The sequence below is a fragment of the Cryptotermes secundus genome, unplaced genomic scaffold, assembly GCF_002891405.2.
Source record: "Cryptotermes secundus unplaced genomic scaffold, Csec_1.0 scaffold2042, whole genome shotgun sequence".
Taxonomy (NCBI): Eukaryota; Metazoa; Arthropoda; class Insecta; order Blattodea; family Kalotermitidae; genus Cryptotermes; species Cryptotermes secundus.
In genome coordinates this window covers 326210-351342 of record NW_019743681.1, presented here as the reverse complement: position 1 = coordinate 351342, position 25133 = coordinate 326210, and the positions used below count along the sequence as shown (strand labels likewise).

The 25133-nt window shown below is 43.8% G+C and overlaps 1 long non-coding RNA gene across 1 annotated transcript in view; it reads left to right on the top strand.

Moving 5' to 3' along the window:
• The first annotated feature begins 1060 nt into the window (after positions 1–1060).
• Positions 1061–25133, top strand: part of LOC111874301 — a 100560-nt gene continuing 76487 nt past the window's right edge. The window contains exons 1-2 of the long non-coding RNA XR_002844528.2: positions 1061–1126; positions 1880–2003. This is a non-coding gene — a long non-coding RNA (uncharacterized LOC111874301). The remainder of the gene's footprint in view (positions 1127–1879; positions 2004–25133) is intronic.

The window sequence follows — 25133 nt, the reverse complement described above, 5'->3', positions numbered from 1 at the left end:
CTGTACGCCATGCATCACTTTTGCATTAAGAGCTCTATACGGTTAAGGTAAAGCGCCGACGTGCCCGTGTTTTTTTTATCCGGCCTTAATAGATGCATTATTCTGCTATGTTGTTTGTGTTGTTCTCTTTTACTTTTACTGGAGCATTTGATAGCTATCTTATGAGCCCATATCCCTGGCTTTTACATCTAAATAAACTCACATGTATCGTTGGTTGCACCAACCATGCTCTTATACTAACGTGCCGTTTAAGAATCAGATAGGGGAAACAGCAGTGACTATTGGGTCTGTTCGGAACCAACCAATCAGGCATAAGTGATCTTGTGAGCGATACAGGCAATGCGTTCTTGCTTGCCACACGTGAATTAGTTTTCATTTATTGTATACACAATTGTGGTCCACAAATACTGAGCCCCAGAACAGGTGTAACTGTGATACCATCCACGAAATACAAATCACTGTAGGATAGGAGAAGCAAGAGTACATCATGACACACAGTATAGAATTTAATATCACTTTAAATAAATTTTCATTTATTTCTCATATTAAATTACACTAACAAGAAACAATCTAGTTTTTAAAATAATACATTTTTGGACGTACAGAGCTCACGTGCTATATACAATGTTAGCAATAGTTTCCGAAACTCATCATACTCGTACATATCTCTCAATGTGGTTGACACATGTCGCGAATTTACCTGAATGCTTAGATTAAGTCGTAATTCGAAGCTACACTTAAGACTGCATTACGTTGGTAGATGTGCAATAAATAAAGCAAAGACATCCACCCACACACAACACACACGGGGCCTCATACGGTAGCATACAGAACACAATGTAAATGATACAAATAAAAAAAAAAGGCAGACATATGAACAGTCTTAAAAAAATCATTTTTATTGCTCTCAACAATAAAATAAACAAATGAAGTACTTTTTGATTTCCAATATCCTGTATTCCATACTTAATATAATCACTATACAAAAGATTAACACACATAACTCCACACCCCGCCAGCAGATAGCAGCACTTCACACATCACCGCATCGCATGCAGGCATACCACCAAAAGCACCAGTCCCAAGCGGACGGCCCTTCGTGCAGACAATAGACTCTCCGCACAAGGTAAGAAATAACTAAAAAAAAAAAAGAAATCTAAAATTCCAACACACAAATTACTATACACCGCATGCTAACAGAAATTTGTATTCCAGAGCAGACTACGGGAAGAAAAGAGAGTAACACGAAAGCAATACATCACAGAACCGTAGGCGAACACATAACCTCATCATCAACATAAGTTAAGGCAAACTGACATATATCCCTAATCAAACATACACACTTATAAAATACGCAATAATAACACATTCATATTTCATACCATAGGAAGAATCTCACACTAAAGAAGAATACACGTTGCTGAATGCCACCGAAACATCTTGGCAACATAGAATAAAAAGAACACATCATAAAGCATAACTCAATTTTAATTCCAATTAGAATATTTTAATATATTTAATAACATAAGGGCATAACATAAACAACATACGTGTACACACACACTCGAAGAGTGTAAACATTGACCAGTGTAGCAGATAGAAAAGGTGATTGTAAAGCCTGTCTGTATCTGATGGTGGCCATAATAGGACGAAACATGTAGTGTGTCTATACAAGGACTTTGTTGAGTGAGTTCGACTCAGTAATATCTGATGAATGTTATAAATTAGGTGAAGCTAGTCATTATGCAGTTTTATGCAAACTGCTGTTTTCCCCCCTCATGTTCAAACTTTTTCCCCAGTACCCGTTGCTCGAACAATTGGAACTCATTTTCTTCAGTCATGGTGAGAGACGAAACTGTTGTAATGTTTACATTTTTAGGTGCGAGACGGTGAGACAGAATACTCCAAATTGATATGCCATTTGTGCTGCACCCTTGGGGCAGATGTGAATACTAAAGAATTGCTAATGTCTTCTCAATCTGTGACGAGAAATACGAGGAAAAGTAAGTAAATAAGTCACAATGCAAATAAAATACCTGTAATGGTTCTATTTGTATCTCTAGGTAGGAGCACAGTTCAGCTTCGTGGCAGTCCAGGTACCAGACGCCCATGCGCATGTTCAGATTCTGGTTTTAGTAATAAAATGGCGACGGCGTTTGAGGGTATACTACCGAAAAGCAGAGTTCTGTGTTCTGTTGTGCGCTTTCTGTGGGCAAAAGGGTTAATGCAAAGTTTATTGTCACGTATTTATAGGTTGGATTTAAAAGCGAATCCAATGTAATTTGGATTACAGTTTTAATTTTTTCTTTTACAATGAAGTTCTCAACATTGTCATGAAGCTCATTAAATAAAGGTGTTAAATTATAATTTAAAAATATATTGAAGTCTTATACCGTCCACTGTGAATAAAATCCTTCGACTGTCTTTTTAGAGGGTGCTCGGTAAAAACGGAGTGATCACAGGCCAGGGATAGGGTTGGTCTCTGAATAGTGGGTTGCATTGCACTAAATCCTTGCCGCACAAGTATGGTTTTTAAAGGGTTGGTCTTTTAAGATGTTTCACTCTGCTGTCTTGAACTGAATTATGCACTGAGGATGTGAAATGCCCAAGATGGAAGTTCATATGCAATTTTAGGTTGCATTTTGCCGATTCGAATCATAATAAATATATGAATGCTTGATCCAGTTGTTCGGTATAGTTCTCGTACAAAGGTAAGGAACCGTATCCAGAGAAACTTACCGCGTATCACAAAGTTTCATTAACAAGGATTTAATTCTGTGGCACATGTCAGAAGATGTAGCCCTTGAAAACATGAACAGTAGTACGCCTCAAAATTGATTATATCTTCATAAGATTCTGTTTAGAATAATTCCTTTCACATAGCAAGGACGTAACAAGCAAACCTTTGTCACAGACGAAAGGGACTGTCCCAGCGAGAGCTGAAATATTTTCTCGTAGCAGGCAATTAAACTCCGTGGGCTGTAGTCTGCAAGCGAACTATACCGACCGAGTGACCGCCGCTTGTCGGCGAAGTTAGTGCCAACTTTTGCGGTTAGATGGTGTCGCGTGGTCAGCGCAACGGATCCCCACTCCCGTTAATCTCGGTTTCCTAGACCGGAGCCCCTATTTCCTTGAACGAGCTCTTCAGTTATCCTCGCGAGGTTGAGTGGACCCCGTTCCAGACCCACTACTTCTCAGAAAATCTGGCACCGCCGGGAATCGATCCAGGGACCTCTGAGTCTGTAGCTAGGAACTCTGACCACTAGACCACAGAGGCATCCAGCAGGCAATTAAGCAAGTGAAGATTAACCGTGTCATTTATTGAGTATATATTTCGAAAAATGTGTCACATAATCGTCAGATATTTCTTACTTTCCTACGAAATAACTTTGCTTTATAATGTGATTGATCCAGCGCTGCGCGGAATTGCTAATTCCATTACAAGAGAATATTTAGGGTGAACATTTCTTGAACCTCTTTTTCCCATGACTGGTTCTTGTTTTGGATACAGTTTCATGCTGCTTATTTTTTACTTGTCCTGGATAGGTCGATGAATCTGAGCCCTACACTGAACATATGCTACATTCAATAACCGCCCAGAAAATGCAATGTCAAAACTTGCCTGCAATCCTTTGTATGTTTTTACCATTTAGAAAAATTTCCTCCATCTTTTACTTTTATCGCTTTACTAAATTATCATTCGTCGGTAAATTTTATTGTAGTCCACATATCCTCTGATAAAGGAACCTGGTCATAATTTGCTGTACTCGGTCAGCGGATCAACCACGTCAAACAGGTCACATGATTGAGTGAATATAGATTGGTAATCAGATGTATTGCACTTATATAACTCGCTGTTACACTTCACAAATCACTATAGGACACACTAGGGCATGTCAAACTTAGTCCTTACAGGCTGGCGACTGTTCCTCAACTAATGCTCCAAATGTCGATTCTCAACCGACTGACTCCCGCTAACTGACCTGCTTATAAGAACTCTGTAAAGACAGCGCAGAAAACACCGTTCCTCTGTTGCTGTTTCCAATCGTTGCCGTGCAAACATGTTTCTTTGTGAAGGCGTTACTGAGTAACGGCTGCTCTGTGGCTGCTTATTTCACGGCCGTTGCTTAGCAACGAGTCTGCATACCACAGTATTATCTTTTCTCAGAAGACTACGAAAAACGACTTGGATACACAGAAGCGGTTTAAGATTCTATACGCCATCTGTTACAGAGCTACCAATAACACTTTTGTGTTTGACTTTACCTGGTAGAATTCGGAATTCGGGTAAAACTGGGAAAGCTGGAAGTCAGTTCTTTGATCTGTCTCTATGCTTGTAGAACTTCGTTACTTTCAGATAGTCAGCGAGTCCTAAGCTCTGATATTCGCTAGTACAGTTGTTAAAAGCGGACCGACAACATTTAAGTTCTGTGAGTGGTGGTACTGACCGCCTCTGTGCTCTAGTGATCACAGTTCCTGCCTACAGATCTAGAGGTCCCGGGTTCGATTCCCGGCGCTACCACATTTTCAGAGAAGTAGTGGGTCTGGAACGGGATCCACTCAGCCTTGTGAGGATAATTGAGGAGCTATTTCAAGGAAATAGGGGCTCAAGTCTAGAAACCCGATATTAACGGACGTGGGGATCCGTCGCGCTGACCACGTGACACCCTCTATCTGCTAAAGTTGGCACTATCTTCGCCGACAAGCAGCGGTCGCTCGGTCGGTATTGTTCGCTTGCGGATTACAGGCCACGGTGTTTGTTTATTTTGTTTGAGTGGTGGTACCGAGTCACCAGTGGTTATATTTTCATGTTCTGTGATGCGGTAAAATTATTTGGAAATCATTATACTTAAAAATCAACATCTTGCCTAAGTTTCGTTGGTTCATGATTCATTAGACGAGAAATTCTGAACTGCTGAGGCCTACATAGCTTCGAAATGGTTAGGTAATCTACGAATGATTTTTGGCCTACTCTAGGGTGCTGTCCCCGTATTTTTCTGGAGGAACTCGGGAATGTCTTGTGAAAATAGCCGACCTCACGATCCAGATTTTAATCCGAGTTCTTCCGAGTACTTATCATGGTGCTAACAAGAATAGAGGATGTTCAGTATTGTATGAATACAGCGGCAGTGACATATTGTACCTTCTTTTTAAAATAGGACATTCAGAATATTCCGGTGTATATGGTCACGTGTTTGTGACTAGACACGGAGTTTGTTTTGCTAATCGTATTTATTGAATGCTTACAAATCTTAACCACAAATGATTATAACTCTTTCAATGATCTGTACAATCAGATATCACTACAGCAAACACTAAGACTTCTCAGTTTGTTATGTCTTCATTAGTCGTTGCTAGGTAGTGGCTTCTAACAATAGAGATACCTCTATTTCCGTGCTCACGGCCAACCAACTGCGATTGCTCACTCAGAAATAACTCTTTATCGCCGTTTATTCTCGTTATATAGCCGTCACGTCACAATATAAAGTAGTAATTTTGATGTCAGTTTTGGTTTTGGATTGAAACATTGTGTGGTCATGAATGTTATTGCCAACTTCAGGAGTTAACATGCTGCCTCCGTTTAGACCTGGAGGAAGTTTAGGTAGACCTCCGAAAAATCAGCAGCATCGCGGACAGTCGCACGGTGTAATAACCTAAGAATAAAATTAACATTAGTGATTAACCATCATGAAAATAAAAAATCACTGACAGTTCTCCTTAAATGTGTACAGCGAATTCTGCACTCGGATTCTTTGCATTTTTGTTTTGTATTCGTGAATTCGCAATTTCGATTTTCTGCCAGGAGACTAACGAGACTGACTAAAATTTGTGAGTTTTCTCAGTCCCTCCAGTGAAATGTTAGGATAGTACTTCCTTCTAAACACAAGTTTCGTCGTTTACAACCGTCATGAGGGAAATTATTAAAGGTCTCAACCATCTCTGAGCCGAGATCTGAACAAGGGACCTTCCGAACGCATGATCGGATAGTATAATTATGGCACCTACAGCCTATTTCGACGGGCTACGGGCTAGAATACCGGGGTTCGATTCCTGGTAGGGCAAGAGAGTTTTCTCTAGTCCACAACGNGATTGAGTGAATATAGATTGGTAATCAGATGTATTGCACTTATATAACTCGCTGTTACACTTCACAAATCACTATAGGACACACTAGGGCATGTCAAACTTAGTCCTTACAGGCTGGCGACTGTTCCTCAACTAATGCTCCAAATGTCGATTCTCAACCGACTGACTCCCGCTAACTGACCTGCTTATAAGAACTCTGTAAAGACAGCGCAGAAAACACCGTTCCTCTGTTGCTGTTTCCAATCGTTGCCGTGCAAACATGTTTCTTTGTGAAGGCGTTACTGAGTAACGGCTGCTCTGTGGCTGCTTATTTCACGGCCGTTGCTTAGCAACGAGTCTGCATACCACAGTATTATCTTTTCTCAGAAGACTACGAAAAACGACTTGGATACACAGAAGCGGTTTAAGATTCTATACGCCATCTGTTACAGAGCTACCAATAACACTTTTGTGTTTGACTTTACCTGGTAGAATTCGGAATTCGGGTAAAACTGGGAAAGCTGGAAGTCAGTTCTTTGATCTGTCTCTATGCTTGTAGAACTTCGTTACTTTCAGATAGTCAGCGAGTCCTAAGCTCTGATATTCGCTAGTACAGTTGTTAAAAGCGGACCGACAACATTTAAGTTCTGTGAGTGGTGGTACTGACCGCCTCTGTGCTCTAGTGATCACAGTTCCTGCCTACAGATCTAGAGGTCCCGGGTTCGATTCCCGGCGCTACCACATTTTCAGAGAAGTAGTGGGTCTGGAACGGGATCCACTCAGCCTTGTGAGGATAATTGAGGAGCTATTTCAAGGAAATAGGGGCTCAAGTCTAGAAACCCGATATTAACGGACGTGGGGATCCGTCGCGCTGACCACGTGACACCCTCTATCTGCTAAAGTTGGCACTATCTTCGCCGACAAGCAGCGGTCGCTCGGTCGGTATTGTTCGCTTGCGGATTACAGGCCACGGTGTTTGTTTATTTTGTTTGAGTGGTGGTACCGAGTCACCAGTGGTTATATTTTCATGTTCTGTGATGCGGTAAAATTATTTGGAAATCATTATACTTAAAAATCAACATCTTGCCTAAGTTTCGTTGGTTCATGATTCATTAGACGAGAAATTCTGAACTGCTGAGGCCTACATAGCTTCGAAATGGTTAGGTAATCTACGAATGATTTTTGGCCTACTCTAGGGTGCTGTCCCCGTATTTTTCTGGAGGAACTCGGGAATGTCTTGTGAAAATAGCCGACCTCACGATCCAGATTTTAATCCGAGTTCTTCCGAGTACTTATCATGGTGCTAACAAGAATAGAGGATGTTCAGTATTGTATGAATACAGCGGCAGTGACATATTGTACCTTCTTTTTAAAATAGGACATTCAGAATATTCCGGTGTATATGGTCACGTGTTTGTGACTAGACACGGAGTTTGTTTTGCTAATCGTATTTATTGAATGCTTACAAATCTTAACCACAAATGATTATAACTCTTTCAATGATCTGTACAATCAGATATCACTACAGCAAACACTAAGACTTCTCAGTTTGTTATGTCTTCATTAGTCGTTGCTAGGTAGTGGCTTCTAACAATAGAGATACCTCTATTTCCGTGCTCACGGCCAACCAACTGCGATTGCTCACTCAGAAATAACTCTTTATCGCCGTTTATTCTCGTTATATAGCCGTCACGTCACAATATAAAGTAGTAATTTTGATGTCAGTTTTGGTTTTGGATTGAAACATTGTGTGGTCATGAATGTTATTGCCAACTTCAGGAGTTAACATGCTGCCTCCGTTTAGACCTGGAGGAAGTTTAGGTAGACCTCCGAAAAATCAGCAGCATCGCGGACAGTCGCACGGTGTAATAACCTAAGAATAAAATTAACATTAGTGATTAACCATCATGAAAATAAAAAATCACTGACAGTTCTCCTTAAATGTGTACACCGAATTCTGCACTCGGATTCTTTGCATTTTTGTTTTGTATTCGTGAATTCGCAATTTCGATTTTCTGCCAGGAGACTAACGAGACTGACTAAAATTTGTGAGTTTTCTCAGTCCCTCCAGTGAAATGTTAGGATAGTACTTCCTTCTAAACACAAGTTTCGTCGTTTACAACCGTCATGAGGGAAATTATTAAAGGTCTCAACCATCTCTGAGCCGAGATCTGAACAAGGGACCTTCCGAACGCATGATCGGATAGTATAATTATGGCACCTACAGCCTATTTCGACGGGCTACGGGCTAGAATACCGGGGTTCGATTCCTGGTAGGGCAAGAGAGTTTTCTCTAGTCCACAACGTTTAGACTGGCACTGGGGCCTAATCAGACTCCTTCCCAATGGACAAGGTTTCTTTTTCTCGGGGGTAAAGCTGTTGCGGCATAGGGCTGACAATTCACTTTCAACAATGGCGGAGATCAGGAATGGTGGAGCTATACCTACACTCCCCCGTACGCCTTCATGGCTTGGTGCTCGGTTAATGAAGCATAAGGAAAATTTTACCCTACAGCCTACATTCAGTTGATTACATTTTGATAAAACCGAGGCATTCACTCACCACCACAAATCCCATGCGACCTAACCGGGGATTGAACCCGGCCTGCAGAGGTGAGAAGCCAGCTACTAACCGCCTCTTCTATGGCATGGACAGAGGAATGTTTTTAAATTAACTGTACAGAAATGCGTTGAAAGAGAAGAACGCTCGGATTTCTTTTGTCCCGTATCCAGCTCCTCTGTACCATCACTTTGCAGTGCAGTAACCATGTGTTTGCCTGATGACGGCTTTAAAAGCCGAAACATGTAGCTAAGCTGATGTTGACCTAGACCGTTTCGTCCTTATGTTACAACGGATCCCAGTAAAGAATTCGATCAGAATTGTATTAAACAAAAAACATTTTAGGAAAGAAAACGAAGGCCAGAGTGCAACCTTGAAAATACAATGAAATGCATTTCTAATAACTGCATGTATCGGCTTCCAATTTCTCTTGTAGAAGTGAAGTAAAATAATTGTTTTGTCCAAGCAAAATTTATAGTAGTTATTAACCTGCAGCTGATTGGTCAGCTTCACCCTCCTTTCCTTTAGTTGGTTATTTCATGACGCTGAAAGTACCTGGTGTACATAGCCTCAGAGCGTAGGATTAATGAATTGTATGCATAGCCTCAGAGCGTAGGATTAATGAATTGGATGCGATTTGGAAGGAAACAGTCATTGCCATATCGAAGCATTTTCCAGCCATTTGGTTGGAGGGGCTGAGGAGTATCACGAAAAACCTCGGTCAGGTTAAGTGGTGTCCACGCCGAGACTCGAATGAGTACCTCCTGAAAGCAAGCATGGAGAGTTACCGCTATGCCAACCTGTTTGGTTTAACTTCCTACCGTCTGCTGCGGGGAATAACGTACTTAGGAGGCTGTGAAAACAGTTGACTTCTTGGTGAAGAGACAACTGCCAAGATTATTCCAATAGGCATCCAAACCGACTGTCCAATCCATAAAGCGTTCATTTGACTTCCGTGGACAATCCTCATTTAGTACTACTTTCTTCAGTGAAAAATTACTAATATAATAGCAGGAGGAGAGAGTTATCCACCATTGGTTGGAGTGTTGTACTTTGCCATTAATTGCCATTCATCTATGTCTCTGCTGTCCTTGTGCACTTGTGCTTTGTCAGTTTCTTAATCCTGTACACAGACGGTAGGACTCTTGACGGGGGATCAGCCCGTCGCAAGGCCGCTACCTACACACAGGACAATACAAACAGAATAAACGCACACAAGTCCATGCCTAGAGTGGGATACGAACCTACGGTTCCAGTGTTCGAGCGGGAGAAGATGGTTCACGCAGGGATTACAATATTAGTCAACAAAGGATATTTAAGGAAATGATAATGGCTCCAAGAATTAAACGAACTCCTCAGTGAACTAACCAGACAAAGTGCGGCGTCCGTTAACGTTAATGGAAACGATGCTACTGACCTATAGGTTTATATGGAGTTAAACTAAGCTGAACCTGGCAAATCTGTGCATATGCAGCATACCACGTTGTGGCACCTTCAGCTTCAGGGTTCTAAGAATAAGCCAAGCAAGGTATTAAGTAGTGTCTGAAGATGGACGCTGTATGTTCCTCCGAAACTTCGGTTGATTTTCAACGAACTGCATGGCATTGCATTCCACACGACAGAACTTCTCATAACTTCTGTTGTGAAAACATACAGTTCTATTCTAAATTTTTGTTCTGGAGGTATCTTGTTCGAATCTCGCCAGGTTACTGAATATCCCAATTAAAAATCTTTATAGTTCTCCTGAATCTCTTCAGAAGACTTATGCGATAACAGGCCTACCACACATTTTCTCCCTTCAGTTTTACTCTGAATTAGGTCTAAAGTTGAAAGTCAAGGTTGTGTAATTCTGTAATCTCCTAGCTACACACAGACTCTCGTTTTATAGGCTCGGGTCGGAGCCCATGGAAGACATCGTCTTCCCTTGTCGAGTATTATGTTCCCGGCGCTACCAGATTTTTTTTCCTGAGAAGTAGTGGGTCTGGAACGGGGTCCACTCAGCCTCCTGAGGATAATTGAGGAGCTATTTTAAGGAAATAGCGGCTCCAGTGTAGAAAACCGAAATTAACTGCTCCGGGGATTCGTTGCGCTGACCACGCGACCCCCTCTATACGCAAAAGTTGGCACTAAACTTCGCCGACGTACGGCGGTCGCTCGGCCGGTATAGTTCGCTTGCGGACCAGGCCACGGAGTTTCTTTGTAGCAACGTGTAGTAGCACGGTCCACAGAGAAGACAGCTCCTGTTGTTGTGTTCGCTGGGACGTGTATACTGAGTTGGTGCCTAGAAATGTATGTATCAATCACTCATGGAGCTGAGCCCTTCTTGAGAAGCCGGCAGTTGTGCAGCTACTCAAGAGCTTCCCAGCATTTTATGTTCACAACTGCCCTCCACTGGTCACTATCTGAGCCAGATCAATCCAATCCATCCCATCCCATCCTATCTCTCTAAAAAGTCTTCTTTTTGATAATGACCCTAGCTTATTGCGCTATTTGCGCTATTAAAATCACCTAATGGCTGCTTCGGATATTGATTGTATAACTGATTGTTGTTTGGCTAATCTTATGAAGCTTAACATTAATACAATCAGAGTTTCTTTCGCTAGGACAACGAAATGCTAAATTACGGATATGTGCTTGGACATTTCCGGTTATTGCAATGCGGCTGTGTTAAAGTTCGTGCAGGCATTCGTCTGTAAAAATGTTTTTCTTGATCATGATAATTTTCTTTTTTCACATGCAGTAANCTACTACCACCACCAATAATAATAATAATAATAATAATAATAAAATTTTTCGAAAATATTTAACAGTACTCAGACGTTCAAAAATGTCTCTTGTCTTACAATTTGAATTAATATTAAAAATCGGCTCAATTATAGGTGGTTACGGAGGGCGCCAGAAAAATATACCACGGGCGCCGCGTTGGACAGAGCTGCCATAGAGAGCTTAGCAATGCTGTATTTCTCTTTGGTCGGACCTAACCATAACTGCGTTTCTGTTACGGTTACCAGTTCCAACGAACTTGAGTACATACAAACAAAACCCGCAACCTTTTACCACAGTTGATTTGTTCTCAAAACATTCGGTACCATTATGATGAAAGTATTAGGTTGATTACACTTACATACATTGTAACTTCAGGCATTGTCACTCGAAGCTTTACTTCCAATATATCTGTTTACAATGGCATTAAATGTTTCCTGTCGGTTCTTGAAACAGTCGGCACTTATGCTTCTTCTCGGAATATACGTCAGCATTTCTGTGTTCGTCTGGTCCTCCATTCGCTGTCTCTTAGACGTGCTTCTCTAGCAAATGCAGTTTGCAAATCTACAGGTATTTTAGAAACTTAACAAAATTTAAATAATTTGATATGATTCTGCTCCCTCCTTGCCTGTTTTTTATTATTATTTGTGTCCGTCTAAATGTGACCGCCTCTATGGTCTAGTGGTCAGAGTTCCTGCCTACATATCCAGAGGTCTCGTGTTCGATTCCCGGCGCTACCAGATTTTCTGAGAAGTAGTGGGTCTGGAACGGGGTCCACTCAGCCTCGCGAAGGTAATTTAGCTATTTCAAGGAAATAGCGGCTCCGGTTTAGAAAACTGAGATTAACGGCCGTGGGGATCCGTTGCGCTCACAACGCGACACCCTCTATCCGCAAAAGTTGGCACTAACTTCGCGGACAAGTGGCGGCCGCTCGGTCGATATAGTTCGCTTGCTGTGGACTCCGTGCCGGACCCACTACTCAGAAAATTAACTACTGAACTGCCTTGAACGACGTCTTCCTGATGAATCCTGTCGAACAGTCTTCACCGTTTCTTATATAGGCTCGGCATGGACCACAAAGAAAATTCAGTTCTGTTGTTGCATACGGAAGACCACATAGAGAACAATTCACGTGATCTCTAGCCAGCGTCTTCATTGGTGCGCTGTTGCCTAGCAACGCGCAATAACAATTGAACCTGAGACACATCTTCCATTGTTACCTAGCAACGCTCTGGCAATCCACATTAATATTGTCACGTGTTGGGTATGTCACGCGACAAATAACTTTACGTGGGTCTCGGATCTAGCGAATCTTTATTGGACACTCACACCTACACACCTTACAATTATCACCGCTTGCAGTGTCACTTGACTTCTGGCCCAGTACTCCAATGCGACGTCTCAACTATCTTTGGCCGTGGTTGGATCTCAGCTGTTTCTGGCGGCGGCTGTCCCAAGATTGTCTCGTTCTCAATGCTCTGCGGTTACGCGGTTCCGTTGCCGCTGTTCAGACAGTCCGTTGTTACGGGAACGCTTCTTATAGAATACACCGGTAACGCGTTTCGTATCATCCGTTGTTAGTCAACGACAATTCGTTGCTACGATTTGTCGCTGCGGGAGCTCCACAATTTCCACGTATTCGTTGCCGTGGAAGTGTCCGTTCCGATTGTAGCGGACGTAAGATAACACGTCACAATTTGTTACAATTTCTATACTAACAGTTTCCTAGCCAAGTCAGATTTTGGACAATTCTGTTACTAGATAATCAGAGTGTTTTGCTACATTTATGATTATTATAAACTTATGCTTGTCCAGCATCTGCTACGCAACAGAATACATATGCATTCACCCCACATCTCTGTACTGTTTCCCCTATCTTCTGTCAGCTTAATTGAGCAAACTGTGTTACCTGTGGAATTGACACGTATAATTGAATTATTGTTATTATAGGATAAGGGTAAAGGTAAATCATCCTTATGCCTAATTAATTTAATACCACGCCATTGAAACCTATGGGCGGATGGGGAGAGAGCGGTAACAAACATTGATACAGCGTCACAGTTAACGTTAGCAGAGGGCGGCGCCAGCCCGACCCCTGGCCTCTTGAGCACCTTCATCAGTTCGGGGTCGAAGAGCCCGCGGTCCGTTTACAGCTCAATAAGATTAGAGCTACGTTGCAATTGAAGACGTTAGAAACCCGCTCTTCTCCTGTATCCTAGGGGTTTGCCTGCCTCCGGGTACAGAGCGGCTCTGCTTGAAGGGGGCCGGGTGACCGGAGCGAAATGAGCTGAGGTGTAGCGAGGAAGAGGGAAGAATTTCCCTTTGAAGTTTGCCGCCACCTTAGAAACTGACCGGTAATTTAGCTAACGAATTACAGCACACACAAGACTGCCGCGCGATATAGCCTCATGCATGGAAAATGCAACATGGACATTACATGCGACCTGCGTCTCAGCACAGGGCGTTGCATTCAGCATTTATGGCGAGGAACTGAATGAGACCAAAGCAGCGGTACTCTGTGGAACACAGTGAGAGAAGCGGGAGAAACCTTCAGCACTAGAACTGAATGAGACCAAAGCAGCGGTACTCTGTGGAACACAGTGAGAGAAGCGGGAGAAACCTTCAGCACTAGAACTGAATGAGACCAAAGCAGCGGTACTCTGTGGAACACAGTGAGAGAAGCGGGAGAAACCTTCAGCACTAGAACTGAATGAGACCAAAGCAGCGGTACTCTGTGGAACACAGTGAGAGAAGCGGGAGAAACCTTCAGCACTAGAACTGAATGAGACCAAAGCAGCGGTACTCTGTGGAACACAGTGAGAGGAGCGGGAGAAACCTACAGCACTAGAACTGAATATCAAAGCGAAGGAGGACTGCAAAACAGCAAACAGCACATATGAGGAATATTTCCGTTCTTCTTGATTATATCATAGAGACTAAGAGCGGGCTTGTATTGTTGAATCGGTTTATTGGATCTTCACTGGTAGTAAATCAGATTAGTCAAGATATACTGTAACCACAGTACATGTGACATCACACACCAAGTCTTCTAATTCTTCTTCTGGCCACACTGCTGTTCCCTTGGGACTTCCGAACTCAAGTGAAGTCAATTCCCATTCCCGTATTCTCTCGGCACGTACCACACACAGAAAACCCAGTTCTATTGTTGCTTAACGCAAACCACACAGAAAAGAAGTGCATTGAAAACTATTTTGCCAGTCCATTAGCGCGCTGACTGTTGCCTAGCAACGATCTGTGAACATTCATCCTTCTGTTGCGTGACCTTAAGCGAGGTGCTTATCGCGCTGTTGCCTAGCTATACACTGAGAGCAGATCGGGTCAGCCTATACCTAGTGTTACTTACGTTCTATATACTCGTATTCTGAAAACATGGCCTCGAAACGTACTCTTCATCATGTTAATAATTTTCAGCAGAAGAATGAATCGACATGCATACTGTCACGTGTATGGGTGTGACTGTAGACGGGGTTTTGATTGATGACCGAATTTAAACTCTTTGATGCAGAGAGTGACTATATTTTACAATTTACTATCACACATATCATTGTCCACAGTCACGTCTTCACTTTTCGTTGCTGCGTATCGGCTTCCAACGGCGGACAGCAACAGCTCACAACAGCTGAGCCTCAGCATTTCTCTAACTTACTAACTCACTCACCAACTAACCAGCTCAGCTCAACTGACTCTTAGTATCTAACTGTCCTGCTTATAACATTTCGACACGCACCGCATAGAAAAACACCGTTCCATTATTGATGTGCAATTATTGCTAGTTTGCAAAGCTATTACTTAGCAATGGATGTTGTATAACTGCTTCTTTCGCAGCTGTTGCCTAGCAATGGATCTACATGCTGCACTATATTTCGACTACTTAAAATTCTAAATATGACTCTTACTCAGCTGAATTAAAATTAATCTTTTTTATGGAATCATATCCTCTCGAAAATGGACCTAATCAAGAGACACTTTAATATTATCATCTACGTACCACGACTTTCTCTGTTCATTTTAAAATTATCCGTCCGTCTGAGCCTAGACGTGCAGAGTTCTTTACTGGTTCCCTAACCGATAAGCATTTTCACTGCCCCCACAAGTGATACGTTTTGCTATCGTGTAAGTCCATCTATGATAAGAGTAACAGTATTGATAATTTAACTTATCTTAAAATTAAAAAAAACACATGTATGTAACTGCCACACTCCTTCAGTGTAGCAAACCCTATTATATCGCGTATGGTTGCTCATTTATCACATACAAAGCATAGTGTTTTGTTAGTTTCTAACATTTTGGGAATGTGTTCAGAATTTTTAGAGAAATTATGAACTTCTAGGCACTATTTAAATTACCAGTGAACAAACTCAGTTCTCTTACCTGCGTTAAAACCCTCTTCAGAAAGCAGAGAACTAGACTCTATGCCTCTCCATCCGGTCCCTTGTATGCCAGGAAATGTTCAGGTTAGGCTTCCTTCTTTCCTCTGCCTCTTCAAGAAGCGCCGTTGCAAGGTAGGGTTTCTCTTAAAACAGAGAACTGTAACTCCCTGTCTCCTTAAATATTCTCAGTTTGAGCATCGTGTGTTTTGAAATGTGCTGCAGTTTACCACAATAGGTTGCTTCAAGTCTAGCAAATAGCTTAAATATTTGTATATGGTCCTGAATTATCAAACAGTGCATTAAATTTATATTCGACAGAAACCATCAATATTAATTATTGCTGTCTTCTAACATATCTTATATAAACATATGCTTCTCCGAATTTTTATGAAGTTGTTTAATAATTGGCAGTTAAAAGCAAATTTTTTTTTCCTTAGCACTACAGCCCCAGTGGTCCTAGGCCTACCTCCATGAACTTCTCCGTTCACTTCGGTTTTTCTAGATCTTACACATTCGGTAGGACTCCTTGGGCGGGTGATCAGCTCGTCGCAAGGCCTCTACCTTTACACAAACACAGAAAAACGCACACACACAAACTAAACATCCATGCCCTGAGTGGGATTCGAACTCACGATCCCGGTTTCCAAGCGAGCGAGGACAGTACATGCCAGAAGCAAAGTTTACCCTGTGCTTAATTAGTTAAGCATTGTGTCCTTAAGACCTACCGGCAATTGGAGTTACAGCTCCAACTTTCTTCACCTAGGCACTAGATAGAGGTGTTGTCAGCTTTACGCTTCTGCCCCTTTATCCCCTTGGAAAGACCCCCTCGTCCTGTACCCATTGGATAGGAGGCTGGGTGCGCTCCAGAATCTATCTGGACGCTGTGGAGAAGAAACATCTTGCGCTGCCGGGAATCGAACCCGGACCTTCCAGCCGTAGCCTGTCGCCATACTGACCTCGATGAGATGCATAAGACAGACAAAATTCTATGGCAGTGCGCGGCACAATTAACAAAATTTGCAGGCTTTTCTTAATTTCGTTTGCCGTATATTTTGATGTAACTTTTAAAAATTGCTGCTTTGTATTTGGAAGGTAATGAACGGTTCTAACGCAATTTATGTTAGGCTGCCATGAGTGACTTTCATTTCCGTTCACGAGGCATTCACTCCTGTACAGATTGCATTATCATTTTCTTTCGGTATATTATCCTAACCCCAAACAAAAAAGCAAAACAAAACAAAAATCCCGTGGCCTGTAGTCCACAAGCGAACTATACCGACCGAGCGACCGGCGCTTGTCGGCGAAGTTAGTGCCAACTTTAGCGGATAGAGGGTGTCACGTGGTCAGCGCAACGGATCCCCACGGCCGTTAATTTCGGTTTTCTAGACCGGAACCGCTATTTCCTTCAAACAGCTCCTCAATTATCCTCACGAGGTTGAGTGGATCCCATTCCAGACCCACTACTTCTCAGAAAATCTGGTAGCGATGGGAATCGAACCGGGACCTCTGGATCTGTAGCCAGAAACTGTGACCACTAGACCACAGAGGCGGTCTAACTATCTATTAAAATTACCTCCGCTCCTCACAATGAACATATCTTCAGCGCAGCAGTTGAGTAATGGCGTTGGTAACAGTAGCTCAGCTCTCCACTAAATTCACCAAATTCTCCCCTGCCCCCACACATTATGGTGTCCGAAGTTTATTACCGTTTTCCCAGGAGCCTATTCGGAGGCTGGGATTAAGCTTACCGACAGTTCCGAGGTTCCTTTAGTCTCGCGAGTCAAAAGCCGTGATAGCACCTCAAATAGGCCACGGCTGATTCTTTCCACGTCCTTTCTATATCATTATTCACTGAGCACCATACTATTCGACGCTATAGAGTCCTAACTATTGACAGCGTCGTTAAGTTATTCAAATTTGTCACATGTTTTAGTGACCGTAGACGGAGTTTGGATGGCTGAATAGATTTATTGAATACCCACAAGTCGTAACCACAAATAATTTTAACACTAAATATTACTGTAATTATAGCACGCAAAATAAAATCTTCAATGTCTGTTTGCTGGTCGTTGCTTGGTGACGAATCTTATCTGGTTAACAATTCGCAGCTGAACACTCAGTTATTGAACTGCCTTCTGAATTCTCTTACTGATGAATCTGTCGAATTCACGGTGAACTCTCTTTTATAACTTCGGGAGGACCGACGAGAAAGCATTCTCCAGTTGTCACCGGAATGTCTTTGTTAATATTCTTTGCTGCGGAAACATGTGTCAATCCGGGGCATCTCTTTGACTTTTTCCAGCATATCTGTTGCAACATAAACATATGCTAGGTAGCCGTTGTCTAGCAGTGGACTACTCGGCTTTCAGGCGTCATGTCAGAATGTCAATGAGCCCAGATTAACATGAACGTCAGTGCGGTATGGGACTCCACGAAGAATGCGTGTGGGAAACGTTCGTAAGGTACTTGAAATTGGGGCATCCTATGTCTGGAAGTCATACTGTCCAGTATGGGCAGGGCTTGGGCCCATTATACTATCGTTACGGCGGCACATTGCCTATGTAAATGTATTCACAGTAATGGCTGCAGCGCGCTTCTCTTCTTTCTGCTGATTGGGTACTAGATAATGATTAACTTTAAGGTGGTGCAGACATCAGGTCGGCAACACAGATTTCCTCCTTTCTAGCGTAATTTCTTTATTTTGTTACGTATGTCCGTCCCTCCCGTTAGTGTTTAAAAAATAACGGATATTCACATAACGGGAGGCGGACGTCATGCCTCTAGAGGTTACCATACGTTTATGTTATTTAACTTCCTATTATCAAGAATACCAACATGGCTGCCGCGCGACTTTGTGAGGGGAAGTCCCACTAGAGCCAACTGATGTGTGAGCCTGAGTTCTTTGTTTGGAACTTCTTTGCAGAATGTAAACAGCAATGTTGTGTCAGCGCAAAATCTTATTCTGAATTTGTTGTTTCAACGGCAGCAGTTAATGCAAGCCGCGCGTCATGCCAAACTAAGTCATAGATGCCTTCTCCTCCCGTCACTTCGAGGGCTGAGTCATGATCCTTTCCGAGGCTAAAGGAATTGTTGTACCCATCTTCTTCTCCGACGCCCAGTGGCCCATCTTCCGCCACTGCAAGTCATGAACACGCTTGCCGCTGCAAGTGATGAACACGCTTGCCACTGCAAGTCATGAACACGCTTGCCACTGCAAGTCATGAACATGCTAGCCACTGCAAGTCATGAACATGCTAGCCACTGCAAGTCATGAACATGCTAGCCACTGCAAGTCATGAACATGCTAGCCACTGCAAGTCATGAACATGCTAGCCACTGCAAGTCATGAACATGCTAGCCACTGCAAGTCATGAACATGCTAGCCACTGCAAGTCATGAACATGCTAGCCACTGCAAGTCATGAACATGCTAGCCACTGCAAGTCATGAACATGCTAGCCACTGCAAGTCATGAACATGCTAGCCACTGCAAGTCATGAACATGCTAGCCACTGCAAGTCATGAACATGCTAGCCACTGCAAGTCATGAACATGCTAGCCACTGCAAGTCATGAACATGCTAGCCACTGCAAGTCATGAACATGCTAGCCACTGCAAGTCATGAACATGCTAGCCACTGCAAGTCATGAACATGCTAGCCACTGCAAGTCATGAACATGCTAGCCACTGCAAGTCATGAACATGCTAGCCACTGCAAGTCATGAACATGCTAGCCACTGCAAGTCATGAACATGCTAGCCACTGCAAGTCATGAACATGCTAGCCACTGCAAGTCATGAACATGCTAGCCACTGCAAGTCATGAACATGCTAGCCACTGCAAGTCATGAACATGCTAGCCACTGCAAGTCATGAACATGCTAGCCACTGCAAGTCATGAACATGCTAGCCACTGCAAGTCATGAACATGCTAGCCACTGCAAGTCATGAACATGCTAGCCACTGCAAGTCATGAACATGCTAGCCACTGCAAGTCATGAACATGCTAGCCACTGCAAGTCATGAACATGCTAGCCACTGCAAGTCATGAACAACAGAAACATTTCTTGCTCCTGCCAGGAATCAAAATCCTATGGTCCACCTTGTAGCTTAATCGGTATAGTGCTCTTCGTTTCTGTGTAAAGAGTTTATTGACGTCACATCTGGAGTTAGGCGTGACCGGTAGCCTTACCTGTATCAAAATTCTCAGCTTGAAGACTGTGGAACAGCTTAATTCGGTAAAAGAACAGGAAATGCTGGAATATTTTCAGTGCGCAGGCCAACTTAATTCGGGATCATAAATCAAATTACGAACCAAAGTATGAAGCAGAGAAATTAACATTAATTTAAACACGGACAGATATGTATGTTTACACCTAATTTGTATTCCGCATAAATCTACGTGACCCTGAGGCAGATAAAAAAAAATGTCTACCATCAAGAGTAATTTTCGTGCTCCAAAACAGCATCTTCTCTCGCCGCGGTCAGCATAGCATGGCGCATGCGTGTCGGAGTGCCATGTATTCTCATCCTAAGAGTGATAATGGTTAGGCATTCTTTGCACATAGTTCACTGCGTGCAGTTGTGTGGGACAGTAGAGTCCGCCTGGCTGATCTAGAAATTAGAAGCGGATTTCTAAATTTCTTAGTCTGCCTTGTTGCCGGAGAAAGGTCTGTTGCAACAGTTTGCAGAGGAGGCTGGGTGGGCCAAAATCCCTGTCTGAAAGTAGTGGCGAAAAGATATATCCTGCTCTCTGGAATCGAACTTCGATCCTCCGTCACCGCCAATGTCACGAAAATCTTATGGTCAATCGTGATCATGCTGGTATATTTCTCGGCTTATTCTTCGACCCTGAAGATGGAGGCAATATGTTCCTCTGAATTATCGGTTGATTTTCAACGAACTACACGGTCTTATATGCCAAAAGGCAGTAGTCTACATATAATTCACTTAACATTTGTGGCATACAACTAAAATTGCGGTCCCTGTGTTAAAATGTGGATCTAAAACAGGCACTAGATACAACTGGTAGAAGAGGGATTGGATCAGCAGAAACGAAACTTCTGCAACGAATATCTGGACATAGAGTCTACAATCGTGACTGCAGGAATACAATACGCACCCAATTGGGAACTTTAATTTGGAAGAAACTGTACAAGAATAAAGAAGCCAGTGTCATGAACATCTTCCACGAATGCAACACGATCGAACTGTACCGCATGGACCTACAGGATATAGTGACGTTGGACGAAATGCATTAAGATGGTAGGGTTTGGTCTGAGACTCAGCTTACAGCTGATACTGATGATGATAATGTGACATGACGCCCTAAAGTCGGAATAGCCAGGTCAGAATAGACGTTTATTGCTAGTCAACGACTCGGTAAATTTTCCCGCGGCAGCGTATACATAAGAAACAATCGCGTAACTTCCGTTGCTATGCAACGGTGCTGAAAACACGCCTTATTAAGAATGTAGAGGTTGTATTTTCTGCGTGGTCCGTGCAATGTTGTTATAAAGAAGAGATTAGTTGAGAAGAATGAAGTCGAGTTTCGAGACGCCAGCCTGTCAGGTTATGGGCCTTGGAGCAGAGGAATTGAACTGAGTCGAGTCTTCGGATTTGGCAGCTGCAAAATAATGACAATGCAAAGAAGACTTAATGTGTGATTTGAAGTGACAGTGAGACTATTATAAATTCGTTGCCAGGATACGACTAGTGAAGACTGAGAACCATAGTGCGTGTGTAACGGTGAACTATATAGTGACTGTCTTATATAGTTGCGGCACGGACCACATAGAAAACATCTTCTATTAGATGTTCACAGCTCCGTTGCCTAGCACTGGGTGTCCGTTGCTGTCGCGTATTATTGTACGTATTACCCAGCAACGGGCTGTTTACCAAGAATCTATCTCCGCGGGAACGTGTTTATTGAGCCGTTGCCTAGCAGTGTGTCGATACGTCACAGTATTCCACCAGTGATCCATNCGACTAGTGAAGACTGAGAACCATAGTGCGTGTGTAACGGTGAACTATATAGTGACTGTCTTATATAGTTGCGGCACGGACCACATAGAAAACATCTTCTATTAGATGTTCACAGCTCCGTTGCCTAGCACTGGGTGTCCGTTACTGTCGCGTATTATTGTACGTAATCCCGAGCAACGGCTGTTTACCAAGAATCAATCTCCGCGGGAACGTGTTTATTGAGCTGTTGCCTAGCAGAGTGTCGATACGTCACAGTATTCCACCAGTGATCCATTTTTATGGTAGAATATGCTCGTTTCGGGCCCCAACAGAGAGGGACTGGCCGCACTCATGAAACTGGAAGGAAAAATAAATCTCCGTTCTTATTTAGAGGCTTGAAGGAAGCTGGGCGGAGCATTCTGTACTAATCGCGCAGGAGGCTAAGTCGGTAGCAGAGTAGAACTAGATGCCGTTCCGTGGAGCTGAACTCCGACAGTCCAGTCCTTAGCTAGTCATTTCTCTGACTGATATTCATTCATTCATTCATTCATCAATGGTTCTACAGCCCTTTGTTGGGACCTGACCTCTTCTTCAGTTTCGTAATCTCTTTCTACACAACGGTAGCGTTACAAAGCCGCTACCTACACATAGGACTACACAAACATCCGTTCCTCAAGTTGGATTCGGACCCACGATCTCAGTTTTCGAGTGACCGAAGATATTTCGTTCCTCAGACCGCGCGGCCACCGTGATCTGCCTCTTGAGTAATATGTCCCAGCATTATTTTACAATAATCCACCCAAATGACCCGCTGATCTCTCTGAGTAATATATCCCAGCATTATTTCAGAATAATCCACCCAAATGACAGGCTGGTCCCTCTGTTCGAACGAGAAGAGGAGACATGAAATCATATTGTAATATTAAGGTAAAATTTCGTATGAAGAGAGAGAAGAGAATCAGATCCTCAATCGGCTGATACTCTCTGCGTTAGTAAGACGGACTGATGTGTTTGGCACTGCGGGGCACTAGTGATCAGAACAGACCGGCTGCAGCCGTACACATCGTGATACGGAGGTAAGAGGACAGGTAGATATTAACATTAGTCGTGCCCCTGGGGCTACGGACGCGGGACTAGTTACGGACTAGCCCACTGCAGAGCCATCAGTGTTCTAAATGTTGCGAAGCTTGTGAATGGTGAGACGTGCGCCCGGACTAGCCCACTGCAGAGCCATCAGTGTTCTAAATGTTGCGAAGCTTGTGAATGGTGAGACGTGCGCCCGGACTAGCCCACCGCAGAGCCATCAGTGTTCTAAATGTTGCGAAGCTTGTGAATGGTGAGACGTGCGCCCGGACTAGCCCACCGCAGAGCCATCAGTGTTCTAAATGTTGCGAAGCTTGTGAATGGTGAGACGTGCGCCCGGACTAGCCCACCGCAGAGCCATCAGTGTTCTAAATGTTGCGAAGCTTGTGAATGGTGAGACGTGCGCCCGGACTAGCCCACCGCAGAGCCATCAGTGTTCTAAATGTTGCGAAGCTTGTGAATGGTGAGACGTGCGCCCGGACTAGCCCACCGCAGAGCCATCAGTGTTCTAAATGTTGCGAAGCTTGTGAATGGTGAGACGTGCGCCCGGACTAGCCCACCGCAGAGCCATCAGTGTTCTAAATGTTGCGAAGCTTGTGAATGGTGAGACGTGCGCCCGGACTAGCCCACCGCAGAGCCATCAGTGTTCTAAATGTTGCGAAGCTTGTGAATGGTGAGACGTGCGCCCGGACTAGCCCACCGCAGAGCCATCAGTGTTCTAAATGTTGCGAAGCTTGTGAATGGTGAGACGTGCGCCCGGACTAGCCCACCGCAGAGCCATCAGTGTTCTAAATGTTGCGAAGCTTGTGAATGGTGAGACGTGCGCCCGGACTAGCCCACCGCAGAGCCATCAGTGTTCTAAATGTTGCGAAGCTTGTGAATGGTGAGACGTGCGCCCGGACTAGCCCACTGCAGAGCCATCAGTGTTCTAAATGTTGCGAAGCTTGTGAGTGGTGAGACGTGCGCCCGGACTAGCCCACCGCAGAGCCATCAGTGTTCTAATTGTTGCGAAGCTTGTGAATGGTGAGACGTGCCCCCGGACTAGCTCACCGCAGAGCCATCAGTGTTCTAAATGGTGCGAAGCTTGTGAATGGTGAGACGTGCTCCCCGGACTAGCCCACCGCAGAGCCATCAGCGTTCTAAATGTTGCGAAGCTTATGAGTGGTGAGACGTGCGCCAAGGGAAAATCTCTCTCAGAGCCAACACAGCTCTGATTATCTCTCAGGCAGTACGGTGGCTAGGCTAAGGGCGGAATACCTGGATTCGATTCAAGACAGGGATAAGAATTTTTTTTCTGCCACGTTCACCTGTCTGACGGGTACTGGGCCTTTCTTTTCCCACGAGCAAAGCAGTCTTGATCTGAAGCTAACGATTCGCCTTCATTTAGTGTCAAGCTTAAGAATGCGTCTTCATAATTTCGTGCTTAATTAAAAGCAGTGACAGTTGCCGTACTGCTGTTTGCTTTAGATCTCTTACTATACATGTCTTCTAACGTTTGAAGCATCGATTAGGAAATATCATGGTTGAGAGGATGCTTCAAATTCGGGACGTCCTGGGTTCCATTTCTTTCCCGAGATATTTTATGCTAAATGGTGCCTTCGCAGGTTTCCTCCACAAATCTCTAAGAATGTTGGCATAGCTTTCCAGCTCTTCATACACACGCGTTCTCCTGCTTCGCACCATAACCTGCGAGTTGAGAGACGTATCTGGGAGTAGAGCAGAGCGCCTTCCAGCTCTTCATACACGCGCATTCTCCTGCTTCGCACCATAACCTGCGAGTTACGAGACGTATCTGGGAGTAGAGCAGAGCGCCTTCCAGCTCTTCATACACGCGCATTCTCCGGCTTCGCACCATAAGCTGCGAGTTGAGAGACGTATCTGGGAGTAGAGCAGAGCGCCTTCCAGCTCTTCATACGCACGCATTCTCCTGCTTCGCAACATAACCTGCGAGTTGAGAGACGTATCTGGGAGTAGAGCAGAGCGCCTTCCAGCTCTTCATACACGCGCATTCTCCTGCTTCGCACCATAACCTGCGAGTTAAGAGACGTATCTGGGAGTAGAGCAGAGCGCCTTCCAGCTCTTTATACACGCGCATTCTCCTGCTTCCCACGATAACCTGCGAATTGAGAGACGTATCTGGGAGTAGAGCAGAGCGCCTTCCAGCTCTTTATACACGCGCATTCTCCTGCTTCCCACGATAACCTGCGAATTGAGAGACGTATCTGGGAGTAGAGCAGAGCGCCTTCCAGCTCTTATACACGCGCGTTCTCCTAAATTCGCACGATAACCTGTGAGTTGAGAGACGTATC